Source organism: Entelurus aequoreus, linkage group LG24, assembly GCF_033978785.1.
Source record: "Entelurus aequoreus isolate RoL-2023_Sb linkage group LG24, RoL_Eaeq_v1.1, whole genome shotgun sequence".
NCBI lineage: Eukaryota > Metazoa > Chordata > Actinopteri > Syngnathiformes > Syngnathidae > Entelurus > Entelurus aequoreus.
This window is the reverse complement of record NC_084754.1, coordinates 25,955,849-25,972,469: the sequence shown is the minus strand read 5'-3', so window position 1 is coordinate 25,972,469 and position 16,621 is coordinate 25,955,849. Positions and strand designations below refer to the sequence as shown.

The 16,621-nt window shown below is 38.7% G+C and overlaps 1 protein-coding gene across 2 annotated transcripts in view; it reads right to left on the bottom strand.

The window, feature by feature from the left end:
• Positions 1 to 14,125, bottom strand: part of cpne2 (copine II) — a 79,481-nt gene extending 65,356 nt beyond the window's left edge. Inside the window, exon 1 of one of the 2 annotated variants that reach the window (XM_062035821.1) lies at positions 13,915 to 14,125. The gene's annotated coding sequence lies outside the window, so the exon portion shown is untranslated. The remainder of the gene's footprint in view (positions 1 to 13,914) is intronic. The other variant, XM_062035822.1, reaches the window with a different exon arrangement.
• Between the last annotated feature and the right edge of the window lie 2,496 nt (positions 14,126 to 16,621).

Here is a 16,621-nt window from a genome sequence, read left to right as displayed (position 1 = left end):
TCCGCCATTTTCATCCGGTTGTAGTAAATAAGTTCCTTTTTTTTCTCTATCCTATTGTTGTGGGGCAGACTGGCTCATACATGCACATACATGCTAAAATTATCCCCTGTTGCCATTTATAACAAAAAGTAGCGCATATTTCTAGCTTCTATCTGTCAGTAGACCCACTATGGAAGTGCTAAAAACTACAACATGGCTGACGGGAAGAAGACACAGTCTAAGTGGAGGCACGTAAATGAGACCGCCCACAAAACGGAAGAAATGGTCGGAAAGCGACTTGAAGATGGTCTGTAAAACATAATTCATGCAAAAAAAAATTCCAAACAACCACCATTACATGTTATGTAGGCCACAAGGAAATGTTTTAAATGTAGAAAAAAAAATCACAACATGAGCCGTTTAAAGAAAACTTTTGTTGGCAGTGGTCACACGTTTTTTGGCCTTGTTCACCAAGGTGACGCACAGCTCAGGAGAGATTTTGGTAAAGTTGTTTTCACAAATTCTCTCTGAATCCTGAAGGTATTGAGGGTGTCGCTTAGCAACTCAAAGTTTCAGCTCTCTCCTCAGATTTTCTATAGGATTAAGGTCTGGACTCAGAATGACTTTGCCACTCCAGGATCTTTATCTGCTAGGCAATCCTTGTGGACTTGGATGCATGTTTTGGGTCATTGTCATGCTGGAATATCCATGAACCATCTGAAAACGGGGTCGCCAGGCCAGGCCAGGCCAAGGAACCCCAAACTGAAGTAGAAATGGAGCAGAGACCCACTATTTATACTGTATATCTTGTCTACAATTGTCCAGGCATCCATCCTTTTTCCTCCTCTTATCCGAGGTTGGGTCGCGGGGGCAGCCGCCTAAGAAGAGAAGCCCAGACTTCCCTTTTTTCAGGCACTTCGTCCAGCTCCTCCCGGGCCAGCCGGGAGACATAGTCTTCCCAACGTGTCCTGGGTCTTCCCTGTGGCCTCCTACCAGGCGGACGTGCCCTAAACACCTATTTAAAGCACATGAATTTGTACATTTTACAGTCTGTTTTAAAGTTATTCGGGTGGCATCCTGACCAGATACCCGAACTACCTCATCTGGCTCATCTTGATGTGGAGGAGCAGCGGCTTTACTTTGAGCTCCTCCCGGATGACAGAGCTTCTCACCCTATCTCTAAGGGAGAGCCCCGCCACCCGCAGAGGAAACTAATTTTGGCCGCTTGTACCCGTGATCTTGTCCTTTCAGTCATAACCCAAAGCTCATGACCATAGGTGAGGATGGGAACGTAGATCGACTGGTAAATTGAGGGCATTGCCTTTTGGCTCAGCTCCTTCACATCAAAGGATCGATACAGCGTCCGCATTACTGAAGACGCTACACCGATCCGCCTGTCGATCTTACCATTCACTCTTCCCCCACTCGTGAACAAGACTCCGAGGTACTTGAACTCCTCCACATGGGGAAAGATCTCTTACCCAACCCGGAGATGGCACTCCACCCTTTTCCGGGCGAGAACCAACTTGGAGGTGCTGATTCTCATCCCAGTCGCTTCACACTTGGCTGCAAACCGATCCAGTGAGAGCTGAAGATCCTGGCCAGATGAAGCCAATTGTATTTAAATGAAAATGGTCCTAAAAGTATGTTGTTATTGTGCAATATTCATCTGTAGCATAAAGGTGGTCCTCAAGTTATGAACGAGTTTTGTTCATAGACAGTGATGTAAACCTTGCAGGCACTGAAGTATTTCAATCTGCTGAGTGTTTTGACAATGGTTTTCTTGGTCCCTGTGGTCCCAGCTACCTTGAGATCATGAACAAGCGTCTCCTGTGTAATTTCAGGCATATCCTTCTCCATTAACAAAATCAACTGCACAGTATTTCACAAGGGAAAATCTGGCATATTCCGAGTGAGAGCAAATGACTGTTCTGATGTTTTTCTCTTATTCTCTAATTAGTGCGCCAACAGTGGTAGTGGTCTTTTCCCCAAAAATCTTCCTACTGAAGACACAGGATTTTTTTTGTGCTTAAGATAGATAGATAGATAGATAGATAGATAGATAGATAGATAGATAGATAGATAGATAGATAGATAGATAGATAGATAGATAGATAGATAGATAGATAGATAGATAGATAGATAGATAGATAGATAGATAGATAGATAGATAGATAGATAGATAGATAGATAGATAGTACTTTATTGATTCCTTCAGAGTTCCAGGAGACTTACCCAAGCGGTGTGGGTCAGGTTTATTGCTGGTTGGTAGAGGATCACATACTTATTTCACTCAATCAATCCACATTTATAACCATCATCATATTCTTGTCAATATTCTGTCTCTCTTAATTAAATAAACCCCCACTAAAACACAGGCTGTTCAAGTCTTTAAAAGGGGTAAACAACCTTCAGAGGATCAAATTCTTATTCCCCCACTGTCATTGAGTTCTGACTTTGAGTTATTTGAGAGACAATATGGACTGAACCCCCATAATCAGTGCCTGTGCCCCCTTCAGGTTTTATAATGAGTATAATGAATACAACAACAATTAATTTTCAAAACATTGGATGCACTTAATTACCAAGCATGGCCAACAAGTACAAAGACTATGAGTTGCAGTAATTAAACCTGTACCAATGTGAAAGGCCAGGATTTGGTTTTGAGTTGCCAACAGGCAGAGGCAGTGAGCTCTTTGGCTTGGTTCATTTAGATTGGAATCCATCCAAATGAACAAGGCAGTTTCCCAGCCCCTTAGGGATAGACAATTTGACTGTAATTTGCAGTGATTTCAGTTTTACATATGAACTCAATAAATTAGCCTGTCCATTGCTATAAACTGCATGTTAGAACAGTGACAACACAATTACTTGTTGTACAATACCACTGTTTGAGATTCTTAATTGTGAGGAAGTTTAAATTAAACTGACTTAATAAACGCTGCTAGTACATGTCTAGTGGTAAAACAAACAAAAAAAGAAAGTGGTCAGTAGAAAACCTATTCTTGATTTCTACTTTACTGATTTATTACTTTAAATATAAACATACACTCATACAGTCAGTAGGAATGGGTGCCAAATTTGGTACTTTTGTAGGCAATGACTAAATTCCATTAGTACTATTGAGTATAGATTCACGTGAAAGCAAATGGTGCCATATTCCCATACCTTTGGTGTAACTGATTGGCATTGGAGATTTCACATGGCGAGTTCAACACCTCCAAATTTGATAATGAAAACGACAACTAAGATGCATTTTACAATTAAACAGCTGGTGTGTGATAAGTACAATACTTATAGTACTAACACTTTTTAGGGCACAACCAAAGCTTAGATCCAGCGTAATGGCAAAGACTTCTCCCTGACTCAGCAACACACCATAGCCTAAACACTACTGCCATCTTATGTCTTGGAATTGCAACTGCATGCAAAACCTACTATATAATACTTTAATTGAGACTCAGAATTGTAAGAAAACAAGCTATAAAATATGCACAACACAGTTATAATTATCAACTCACTGTTGAATGTTAAATACTTTTCTTTATTATTTAACAAATAAATATCTATCAACACATGAACACACACAGAAGTAACAAAAATTGGTACCGGTATTGATTCCTAGGTACAGGGAATTACAAAACCCAAAACCAGTGAAGTTGGCACGTTGTGTAAATCGTAAATAAAAACAGAATACAATGATTTGCACATCCTTTTCAACTTATATTCAATTGAATAGACTGCAAAGAAAAGATACGTAACATTCAAACTGGAAAATTATTTTTTGCAAATATTAGCTCATTTGGAATTTGATGCCTGCAACATGTTTCAAAAAAGCTGGCACAAGTGGCAAAAAAGACTGAGATAGTTGAGGAATGCTCATCAAACACTTATTTGGAACATGCTAATTGGGAACAGGCGGTTGCCATGATTGGGTATAAAAGCAGCTTCCATGAAATGCTCAGTCATTCACAAACAAGGATGGGGCGAGGGTCACCACTTTGTGAACAAATGCCTGACCAAATTGTCGAACAGTTTAAGAACAACATTTCTCAACCAGCTATTGCAAGGAATTTAGGGATTTTACCATCTACGGTCCGTAATATCATCAAAAGGTTCAGAAAATCTGGAGGAATCACTGCACGTAAGCGACGATATTACAGACCTGGGGCGGTATAGCTCGGTTGGTAGAGCGGCCGTGCCATCAACCTGAGGGTTGCAGGTTCGATCCCCGCTTCCGCCATCCTAGTCACTGCTGTTGTGTCCTTGGGCAAGACACTTTACCCACCTGCTCTCAGTGCCACCCACACTGGTTTAAATGTAACTTAGATATTGGGGTTTCACTATGTAAAGCGCTTTGAGTCACTAGAGAAAAGCGCTATATAAATAGAATTCACTTCACTTCACTTCACCTTTGATCCCTCAGGCGGTACTGCATCAAAAAGCGACATCAGTGTGTAAAGGATATCACCACCTGGGGTCATGAACACTTTAGAAAGCCACTGTCAGTAACTACAGTTTGTCGCAAGATTTGTAAGTGCATGTTCAAACTGTACTTTGCAAAGCGAAAGACGTTTATCAACAACACCCAGAAACGCTGCCGGCTTTGCTGGGCCCGAGCTCATCTAAGATGGACTGATGCAAAGTGGAAAAGTGTTCTGTGGTCTGACGAGTCCACATTTCAAATTGTTTTTGGAAACTGTGGACGTCTTGTCCTTCGAACCAAAGAGAAAAATAACCATCCGGATTGTTATAGGCACAAAGTTGAAAAGCTAGTATCTGTAATGGTATGGGGTTGTATTAGTGCCCAAAGCATGGGTAACTTACACATATGCGAAGGCAAAATTAATGCTGAAAGGTACATACAGATTTTGGAGCAACATATGTTGCCATCCAAGCAACGTTATCATGACAAGAAAATGCCAAGCCTAGTGCTTCATAGTAAAAGAGTGCTTGTACTAGACTGGCCTGCCTGTAATCCAGACCTGTCTCCCATTGAAAATGTGTGGCGCAATATGAAGCCTAAAATACCACAATGGAGACCCCGGACTGTTGAACAACTTAAGCTGTACATCAGGAGTCTCAAACATGCGGCATTATTTTGCAAACAGTCCGGGCGGGGAAGACGAGCTTCCAAAGCACTCTGCCGAAGGACCGAGCGACGATACAAAAGTGTGGTGCACTGGACCCCAGCGCTGATACTCCGACAGAAAGTCGCTGGGCGAATCAGACGTGTAACACGTTAATGGTGATGTTAGCCCGTTCGGGGCTAATTGTGCTACCGTAACTGTAAACTCCACGTCAAGCCCCGCCCCCTCCCGTTGGCTCCAGACAGAGACGATTTTTGATGCAATATTTCTTTGATGAGCACAGGGGCACCCCGACGTGTCTTATTTCATTTAATTTAATTTCATTTTTATTTATCTCCTTCATTGATGTGCATCTTTGATCGATAGACAATTATACCTCAATTATTCAATTATACATTTACACACCAATGCCTGAGAAGGAGCAGGATGAAGAAAAATATTATATTTTTCTGCCCCCTTCAACATAATACGTAGTCTTACTTAATGATATCATATAAACCAACAATTACATCCAAATATAACGAAAACAAACAAAAACACACAAAAAAACACAAGAAGTGCAAAACTTCATGAAGTACAAACCGAACAAAAAAAACAAAAGAAGTAATATACACCTCACGGGATGATACAAAACAAATACAAAACCAGGCAAAAAATAAGTACAATAATAAATATAAAGCAAAATGTAAACACTTATGGCTGTCAATATGATCTTATTGTTCTGTCTTTATATATTTTTTCAATTGGAATATATGTTTACAATCTTTTATCTCCTTGTAAAGAGAATTCCATAGTTTAACCCCCACCACTGATATGCACATTTGTTTTAAAGTTGTCCTTGAATACTGATGTTGGAAATGACCCTTTATTCTATGCTCTTCATTCTCAGAAGTGATGACAAACATTTTTTGTAAATTTGCTGGTAATGTTTTACTTTTAGCCTTAAACATGACACATCATGTCTGTAACTTTACTAGCTCCTGTAATTTCAATAAACCGAATTAATAAATAATATGTTAGTGTGTTCTAATTAATCTACTTTATGAATAATCCTTATAGCTCTTTTCTGTAGTTGATACAGAGAAAGTTGCGGTGCACAAGGAATACAATTTGAAACGTCATTATATAACTAGACATGCTGAAGAGTATGCAAAATACCAGGGAGATGAGAGAGTGAACCGGGTTGCAAATTTTAAAACCAGTCTACTGAGGCAACAAGATTTCGTCAAGAAAGCAAGCGAAAAGAGCGATGCAGCAGTCAAAGCTAGCTACATGGTGAGTGAAATGGTTGCTAGGGCGGGAAAGCCATTCAAAGAAGGTGAATTCATTAAAAAGTGCATGTTAGATTTTTTTTTAAGAAATCTTTTCTTGCGGCCCAGCCTCACCCAATTTGTGCATCCAGTGGCCCCCAGGTAAATTGAGTTTGAGACCCCTGCTGTACATCAAGCAAGAATGGGAAATAATTCCACCTGAAAAGCTTAAAAAATTGGTCTGCTCATTTCCCAAACGTTTACTGAGTGTTGTTAAAAGGAAAGGCCATTTGACACAGTGGTAAAAATGCCCCTGTGACAACTTTTTTGTAATGTGTTGCTGCCATTAAATTTTAAGGCCCTGATTATTTGCAAAAAAAAATGGAAGTTTCTCAGTTCGAACATTTAATATCTTGTCTTTGCAGTCTATTCAATTGAATATAAGTCAAAAAGGATTTGCAAATCATTGTATTCTGTTTTTATTTACGTATTACACAACGTGCCAACTTCACTGGTTTTGGGTTTTGAAGTACCGTATCGGTTCAATTGTAAAGGGAACCCACCCCAAATAGTCAGTCACAGCTCGCTGTCCCGAGTGCAACCATAATCTACTTTGTAAGATAACACCAGAAAATAAAAAACAGTTGGAATATAGAGAAAGTTACTAATATAAGGACACAGAGTGACAATCATATTTTTAACACGTTTTCTTTGCATCTCATAAATACATGTAAACAAAAGAAAAGCACAATTACAATATACCATCTGTTCCCCCCGGAAAGCATTGTTAGTACTAAATGCCCTCAGAGAAAAGCAGAAAACAGATGTGGCATGCAGCATGACCCCGGTATGGGTCACTGTCGCGCTCTAATAACGGACACAAAATTGTGTTTACAACACTACAAAAAAAGCTGTAATGTACAGCACGCAAGGCCATATAATCTAAAATGGGCGAGGTGTCTAAAAGACTAAACCCTTTTGTATTTGAATAAGAGGTAATATGTTGTTGTAGGTAAAACTCATTTTTTCTCATTGTTGATGAAGCTTGTACAGACAACCTAACACCGCATGTCCATGAGGGTAGATCTGTTCATGGAGCCAGAAGGATGGTGTCAGTTGCTAAGATACAGTATGTGTCATAACCAATATGATCCTCCCAGTGTGATGTCACATGGGCAGCAGTAATGTACTGAAAATATGATTTTTAACTCATACTCTTGCTTGGGATATTTAAAATATTAAACTTATCCATGCTGTGTCTTCTCAATCACTACTACTGTTAGTGTTTGCAATTCAATCGACTTATTCTAACAAAACTGATGCTCAGTCTGGTCTAAAGATTTATTAAAAACACTTAGGTGTTTTAACTGCAACACAATGCATGATAGACAATATTAAACATGATATCCTAAAATAGAAAATGCAGACAAAACAAGGAATTCAAACAACAAACCTATTCACCGCTCAATTTGGATTTTAGTGAAAGGGGCTGTTTTTAATATATATTTTGTAGTCAGTGGGGGGGGGGGGGGGGGTGCACTGTCCACTTTAGCTGCTTAACCTGAAGTTATTACAATCAAAGAACAATTTAGGCCTTTAATAAAAAAGTGAACATGCTAGACAACTTGTCTTTTAGTAGTAAGCAAACAAAGGCTCCTAATTTGTCTGCTGACATATGCTGACATATGCAGTAACATAATGTGTAATTTATATTCTATCTTGTCAAAATTATGAGGGACAAGCTGTAAAAATTGATTATTAATCCATTATTTTTAACATGTTCTATCTACACTTCTGTTAAAATTATTGGCCGATGAATGCTTTAAAATGTGATATCGGAAATTATCGGTATCGGTTTCAAAAAGTAAAATTAATGACTTTTTAAAACGCCGTTGTACGGAGCGGTACATATCCGGTAAAACACGGATATAAACCCAGTCAGCAGCCCCTCCCCTCTCCCTTCTCCCCTTACCCCTCTCCCCTCTCCCACACACAACACAGGAGTTGACGACTGCAGCATGAGAGGTTTACTGGCGACGCTTGATGACCTCATCAAACCACCGCGAGCACAGCATAACAACAACAAAAGTGTGTTGTTGCCGGTGCTGTAGCCGTGGCTAACAAGCGAGCTCGCTCGATGACTGACTAACGACACCATGTCTATGGTTTGGGATTATTTTAAAGTGTGTCTGACGGATAAAAAACTGGCGATTTGCAATGACTGCAAAAAGTTGGTTATGCGAGGAGGAACCAAGACGTCTTCCTTTAATACGAGCAATTTGATCTCCCACCTCTTCAAGAATCATAAGGAGATGCACGATGAATACAAGCGGAAGATGGATGAAAAGCAAACACGGAAAAAAAGTAGTACCACACAGTTGTCGCTTAAAGACTTTGCCGAGAAAAAACAAAAATACAACAAAAACCACCCCGGGGCGAAAGCTCACGTTGTGGTCAGGGACAACGCACGACGGTGGAGTTTGGTGTGGATAGTCTGCCCTGCATGGCGCACACTTTGCAGCTTGCAGTGAACACAGGTGCCCTGTCTCAACGCAGCATTTCAGAAGCGCTGGCTGACTGGTAGGCCACTTCAAGCACTCACCGCTAGCTTGCAGCACATTTTTGTTACTCATACAAATACGTTAGAGCAGGGCAGATTGAGCCCAGTTTATAATTCCCTATTATACAGTATGCCAGGCAGTCTTGCACTAAATGAGGACTATGTTATTGTTTACTTTATTACTCTGGTATACTCTGGACTGAAGCTGTGTGCCTTCATTGTTTTTGTAGCTGTTGTTTTGAGGCATGTTTAAAAAAAATTAAGAATAATGCACTTTCTTAGACTTAGACTTAGACTTTGTGAAAGTCAAAGTATAGTATTTCCCATAGTTGTAGTGGGTATCAGGATTATCTCAGGGAGAGCATATCCCAAATTCCAAGCTGCTGTTTTGAGGCATGTTAAAAAAAAAAATGCACTTTGTGAGTTCAATAATAAATATGGCAGTGCCATGTTGGCACTTTTTTCCATAACTTGAGTTGAAGTTGTTCTCTTATTTTGGAAAACCTTGTTACATTGTTTAATGCATCCAGCAGGGCATCACAAAAAAATTTGGCATAATAATGTGTTAATTCCACGACCATCAGTATCGGTTGATATCGGAATCGGTAATTAAGAGTTGGACAATATCGGAATATCGGATATCGGCAAAAAAGCCATTGTCGGACATCTCTAGTTAAAATGTAATAATCACTTATTCTTCTGTTGTTTGGATGCTTTACATTAGTTTTGGATGATACCACAAATTTAGGTATCGATCCAATACCAAGTAGTTACAGAATCATACATTGGTCATATTCAAAGTCCTCATGTGTCCAGGGACGTATTTCCTGAGTTTATAAACATAGTATGAATTTTTTTTTAAAGGAAAAAAGATTTTGTGACGATAAAAAATATCGATGTAATTAAAGTAGTATCGACTAGATACGCTATTGTACTTGGTATCATTACAGTTGGCATACATGGCATTTGTTTACATTCAGGGTGCTAGCTTGCTGTTAGCGGTTAGCAATTGTATCCTCCTACGGTGTGTAGTGAAGCATGTTATGCTATTCCTTGTCCTGCAGGGATGATACTTGTAAGAAACATACTTTATTTGTCGCCATGGAGGCGAGGATTAGTCATTTAGAAGTAGCTAAAACACTGCAGACTGCAAATGGACGTTTGCCGCTAACTAGCTAGCCATGTCTTAAAGCACCTCTTCCTGAGGGCGTTTCAGTGTTATAACTTCACCTTTATCTTTAGTTTTAAGACCAAAATGTGTCCGTTTTCCTTTTTCTGTCTTCACACTGTGTCTGTTTGTAAAAACTCTGTGAATTTGCACTGCCAAACATGCTCCTCTGCTCGCAAAACCAGCAATGTCAAGACGTGACGACGCGCCGTCATGCCCGGGGACCGGTACTTTTCAAACAGAGTATAGTACAGTTTTTGATTCATTTGTACCGCAATACTATATCAGTACCGGTATACCGTACAACACCACCCCCCCCCCCCCCCTTCCTCTCATGTGAGATCCACCCAGGAATAGGGCCATATGAATCCCGTCCCTACTTTACACCATTGTTCTAATTCTACTGCAGATTATTTACTGTAGTTCCAAGTACTCTGATACCTGAACCATCTTCCTGGTCCTACAATATATACCAAAGTGCTCCAGGTTTCTGGGTCAATGAGAGCATTGCATTTAAACTTGGCAGGAGGCAAATCAATCAATCAATCAATCAATCAATCAAAGTTAATTTAAATACCCCTTAACCACAAGTGTCTCAAAGGGCTGCACAAGCCACAACGACATCCTCGGCTCAGATCCCACATCAGGGCAAGAAAAAACTCAACCCAATGGGATACAATGAGAAACCTTGGAGGGGACCGTAGACCGGTGCAATGGACGTCGAGTGGATCTAGTTCATGGGTGTCAAACTCTGGCCCGTGGGCCAAATTTGGCCCGCCGTGTGATTTCACTTGGCCCTTGAGGCAATATCAAATTAACACTAAAGCCGGACCACCGATTATATATTGCGGCGGTGCCAGAGTAACACCGCATTCACCGCTACTTCTAATACTTGCCAACCCTCCTGGCACTCCACTCAAAAAAAAAAATTTCAGCTAGTCAAGCGAGTGCTGGCCAAGTTTCATGTCATGTGAGGCTTCTGCACCCACTGACAATTAAATGCAACGCATACTTCATCAACAGCGATACAGGTTACACTGACGGTAGCCAAATAAAAAACTTTAACACTGTTAGAAATATACGCCACACTGTGAATCCACACCAAACAAGAATGACAAACACATTTCGGGAGAACATCCGCACCGTAACACAACATAAACACAACAGAACAAATACCCAGAACCCTTTGCAGCACTAAATCTTCCGGGACGATTCTGGGTATTTGTTCTGTTGTGGTTATGTTGTGTTGTGTTGCGGATGTTCTCCCGAAAAGTGTTTGTCATTCTTGTTTGGTGCGGGTTCACAGTGTGGCGTATATTTCTAACAGTGTTAAAGTTTTTTATACTGGCACCCTCAGTGTAACCTGTATCGCTTTTGATGAAGTATGCGTTGCATTCACTTGTTTATGCGTACCAAAGCCGCGCATATCTTGTGACTGGGTCTGAGCGATGTTAGAATTGGGTGGACGAGATATAATGACTGTATAACACTTTTGTTCGATAATGAAAGTTGCCTGAGCCCCGACATTAATGAACTAGCATCCAAGAAAAGATGCCGGTATCTGGCTTGGGCACATCAGATTAGATCAGTGTGTTGCAAACTGAGCAGTTTAAAGTCCTGAATGGTTGTTTTATTCATTGTTATTTTAATTTCAAATTTATTAGCCTGTGGAAAAAGTTAATGTTGATATTTACCTCAGAAGGCTGCAAATAGAAAAGAGGCATTACATTTTTATTTAAATTGTATTTGCTATGCCATTGATATTTTTTAATTATTATTAATATTATTTGAAACTCGATTTTGCATGTCACTATAAAGTTATATAAGCCTTGCTTGTTCAATATTTAATGCAAAACTTGTTTGGGTCCCTATTAAAAGGTTCATTTGTTCAACCTTGGCCTGCGGCTTTGTTCAGTTTTAAATTTTGGCCCACTCTGTATTTAAATTTGACACCCCTGATCTAGTTAATAGTGTGAGAGTCCAGTCCATAGTGGGGCCAGCAGGGGATCATCTTGACTGGAGATGAAATGTGGTTGTCTTTCTCACAAAGAGCGACAGCTCCGGGCTCATTGCACACCCAAGTACCTTTTACTACCAGTAATATAAGAAGAAGCTTTTCCACAGCAGAGTGAGCCTCACAAAGGGTAATTGTTTTAAATTAGGCACATGTCTATCTCTCTTGGCCCTGCGATGAGGTGGCGACTTGACCAGGGTGTACCCCGCCTACCGCCCGAATGCAGCTGAGATAGGCTCCAGCACCCCCCGCGACCCCGAAAGGGACGAGCAGTAGAAAATGGATGAATGGACATGTGTTACGTTTGCTGCGTTGCACCACACAGAGCCCAACACACAAATGAAGGCTTGCAAGGTGAAATTTTCCAAACCAGATAAGTCCATTAATGATGCCAAAACTAGGGATGTCCGATAATGGCTTTTTGACGATATCCGATATTCCGATATTGTCCAACTCTTTAATTACCGATACCGATATCAACCGATACCGATATATACAGTCGTGGAATTAACACATTATTATGCCTAATTTGGACAACCAGGTATGGTGAAGATAAGGTCCTTTTTTAAAAAATTTATAAAATAAAATAAGATAAATAAATTAAAAACATTTTCTTGAATAAAAAAGAAAGTAAAACAATATAAAAACAGTTACATAGAAACTAGTAATTAATGAAAATGAGTAAAATTAACTGTTAAAGGTTAGTACTATTAGTGGACCAGCAGCACGCACAATCATGTGTGCTTACGGACTGTATCCCTTGCAGACTGTATTGATATATATTGATATATAATGTAGGAACCAGAATATTAATAACAGAAAGAAACAACCCTTTTGTGTGAATGAGTGTAAATGGGGGAGGGAGGTTTTTTGGGTTGGTGCACTAATTGTAAGTGTATCTTGTGTTTTTTATGTTGATTTAATTAAAAAAACAAACAAAAAAAAACAAAACGATACCGATAATAAAAAAACGATACCGATAATTTCCGATATCAATCCGATATTACATTTTAAAGCATTTATCGGCCGATAATAATCTCTAGCCAAAACCAATCCAATGTCAATTAATGCTAAGCTATATGCACATAGAGTGTCCGCCCTGAGACTGGGAGGTCGTGAGTTCAAACCCCGGCCGAGTCATACCACAGACTACAAAAAATGGGACCCATTACCTCCCTGTTTGGCACTCAGCATCAAGGGTTGGAATTGGGGCTTAAATCACCAAATGATTCCAGAGCGCGGCACCCGCTGCTGCTCACTGCTCCCCCCACCTCCCAGGGGGTGACAATGAGGATGGGTCAAATGCAGAGGACAGATTTCACCACACCTAGTGTGTGTGGGTGTGACAAAGATAATTTGTAAAAATATCTATTACTATACCTCATTAATAATGAATTATTTTAGTTTTGCAAGAAAAAAGTGCCAAAATGTGGGCTGAAATTGAACCCATCTGCATTTTGGACACCCCTGTTGAACTGACCCTTAAGGGGTTTGGTGCCACGCAGTGGTAGGTTAACTCAAACCGGGTCCCGAAACTAAAGTCTGAGCGACAGTCCAAAACCCAAGCAGGGTCTCATTCACGTCCTCTCTCAGAAAGTGTAAACAAACCCCCCAGCAGCTCAAACTGAAAATGGGCTTTTAACAGTAAACGCACTTTGCATGCTTCCCGACATTAAAAAAAACAACATATTACAGCAGGTTTTCTGCCTAACTCTGGTATCTTTCCACACCTTTTTAAAAATCCAACACCCAAAAGACCTCATATTACAACCTGGTACTGGAGACTGTAAGTGCTCATTTTGAAATACTACATTCAATAACAACCAACACTAACAACCTAAAAACTGGCTTACCTGTGCAAGAACGACGTCAAACTTCTTCTTTTCAGTGACAATTACTTGAGTATTAACGCACACAAACTGTATACCTTTATACCTTTTTACTCATTAATGTGTTTAAGACAAATACGTATAAATTCTCATGTTTACGACTCCTCCAGGATCCCGAGAAGCGCGCGTGCAGCGTCAAGTCATCCTTGGAGGAGAGACACGCTCCTTTCCCACCGCTCACACCAGTTTCAGTCAAGCTAACGGAAACACGACCGCGTCTTACAGGAAGCGCAGCGATTTTGCCTCCAAAGTAAAGTGTTTCCGCTTCGCGTAGCGTTTAATTGAAAAACAATGCTTTAAACCGCAGGTGTCAAAGTCGTTTTTTTTTTTACTGAGGGCCACATCGCAGTTATGTTTGTTCGCTTCTAACAGTGAATACTATTATTACACACATGTTTAATGCATTGTATTAGTAGATTTTTTATATATATATATGGTAAGTTGCTAAAAAATTCCCCTCAAAATGTAGTGTTTATTACTGAAAGTGGAAAAACAGTACTGCTGTTTTTATGGTAAAAAAAAAAAAGGGAGCTCATTTGCCAAAAATGTACTGTAAAATTGCATTTTTTTATTTACAGTTAAAAAAACAAATGTAAATTTTACATTGTACATCAATATAGATCAATATAAAATTACAGTTTTTTTTAATTTACAGTGAAAAAAACAAATGTAAATTTGTAATAATAGTATTCACTGTTAGAAGCGGCCCTCTGGGGCCAAACATAACTGCAATGTGGCCCTCAGTGAAAACGAATTTGACACCTGTGGTTTAAAGCGGTCCGTGGACCGATTGGTATACCGGGCCGCACAAGAAATAAATCATTTTTTATTTATTTATTTTATTTTATTAAATCAACATAAAAAACACAATATATACATTATATATCAATATAGATCAATACAGTCTGCAGGGATACAGTCCATAAGCACACATGATAGTATTTCTTTATAAATAAATACAAAATAAAAATAAAATACCCGGTCCGTGGGACAAATTTTCAAGCGTTGACCGGTCCGCAGCTACAATAAGGTTGGGGACCACTGCTTTAAAGCATTGTTTCAATGGAGCTCAAAGGCCAGAATTTTACCGTAAAATTTATATTAGTTTTTTTTTTACTGTAAATTTAAAAAAAGTGCAATTTTACAATAAACATTTTGGCACCTGTGCGGCCAGTTTGTTGTTGTTGTTGTTTATTTTTTTATTTTTTTTTACCGCAAATCAACAACTGTAGATTTTTCGGTGTTTTACTGTAAATGCCAAAACGGAATCAATCAATCAATCAATCAATGTTTATTTATACAGCCCTAAATCACAAGTGTCTCAAAGGAACCAGCCTATTACAGTAAAAAAAAAGAGATAGAGAGAAAATTGTTGTGAAAAACAATAAATTTGTTTACTTTTACCATGAAATCTATTGCTACTTTTACATTGCACAATTTGATGGATAACTTGCTTTGAAATCATTATTATTAGTATTTATTTCTATAAAAAAAAAATGGTTAGAATGTTTGATAAAATATTTTTGCATAATTAGACAATATTTAAGTTAACATAACTTGCTATTACATGGAGTACATGTATTTTTTTTTCTCCCAAAACAGAAAGAAAGAATACATTTAGTAAGAAAAGTTATAGTACTCAATTGATACATAGTATTTCCAGGCTTTCGAGGGCCAAATAAAATGAAATGGCGGGCCACATCTGGCCCCTGGGCCTTGAGTTTGACACCTGCGCTTTAATCCTACTTTTGAAATCACTTAAACGGCTGTTGACTAAATAAGCGTTATTGTAATACAAAAACAATATTGTAGAAGGTCAGTCCAGACTCCAATCATACTGATAATAGATAGCAATACACATGTATATATATATATATATATATATATATATATATATATATATATATATATATATATATATATATATATATATATATATATATATATATATATATATATATATATATATATATATATATATATATATATATATATATATATGTATATGTCACATCCTTAGTGAGTCTGTGAAGATCTTGTAAGGAAAAACACACATACTGAGACTTTCTTGTTCACCTTTACTTACCTTTTACATAGAGAGAACAATATTGAAAAGTTTGTATTTAATAATGGTGAATTAAACAGACCAGACCCCAGTATTATTTGCTTTTAGTAAAGCGTTTTTTTTCTTCAAGATTTTCATATTAGCTGGCAATAATAAAAAATGTCACTGTGTGAGCTTGCGCAGCCTATGTATTATTCTCATGGTGCCATCTTGTGGTTAATTCAGGTATTACCGGATTTGAACAATGGAGTCACAGAGAGTGATTCAAATGAGCGATTTGTCAATTTGCTGCATAACTATTAATATATATTACCGATTTTAAAAGAAAAATAAATATGTTCCTCGACATACTTCGATGTGCATTAAAAAAAATTGCTCTGATGACTCAGTCTGTGATTGTTGTGTGTACAACCCATGAGAGGGACAAGCGGTAGCAAAAAGGATGGCTAGATGGACAGGCTTATATCCTGTTTGGCACCCTGATCAAGAACCCCTCTGCCCCCTTGCCCCAATCCAATCTCACCAACGGACAAACACAATATTTTATTTTATTATTTTTTAAATGTCCCACCTCTTTTTTCTTTTTTCACTTTCCGCTCTTATATC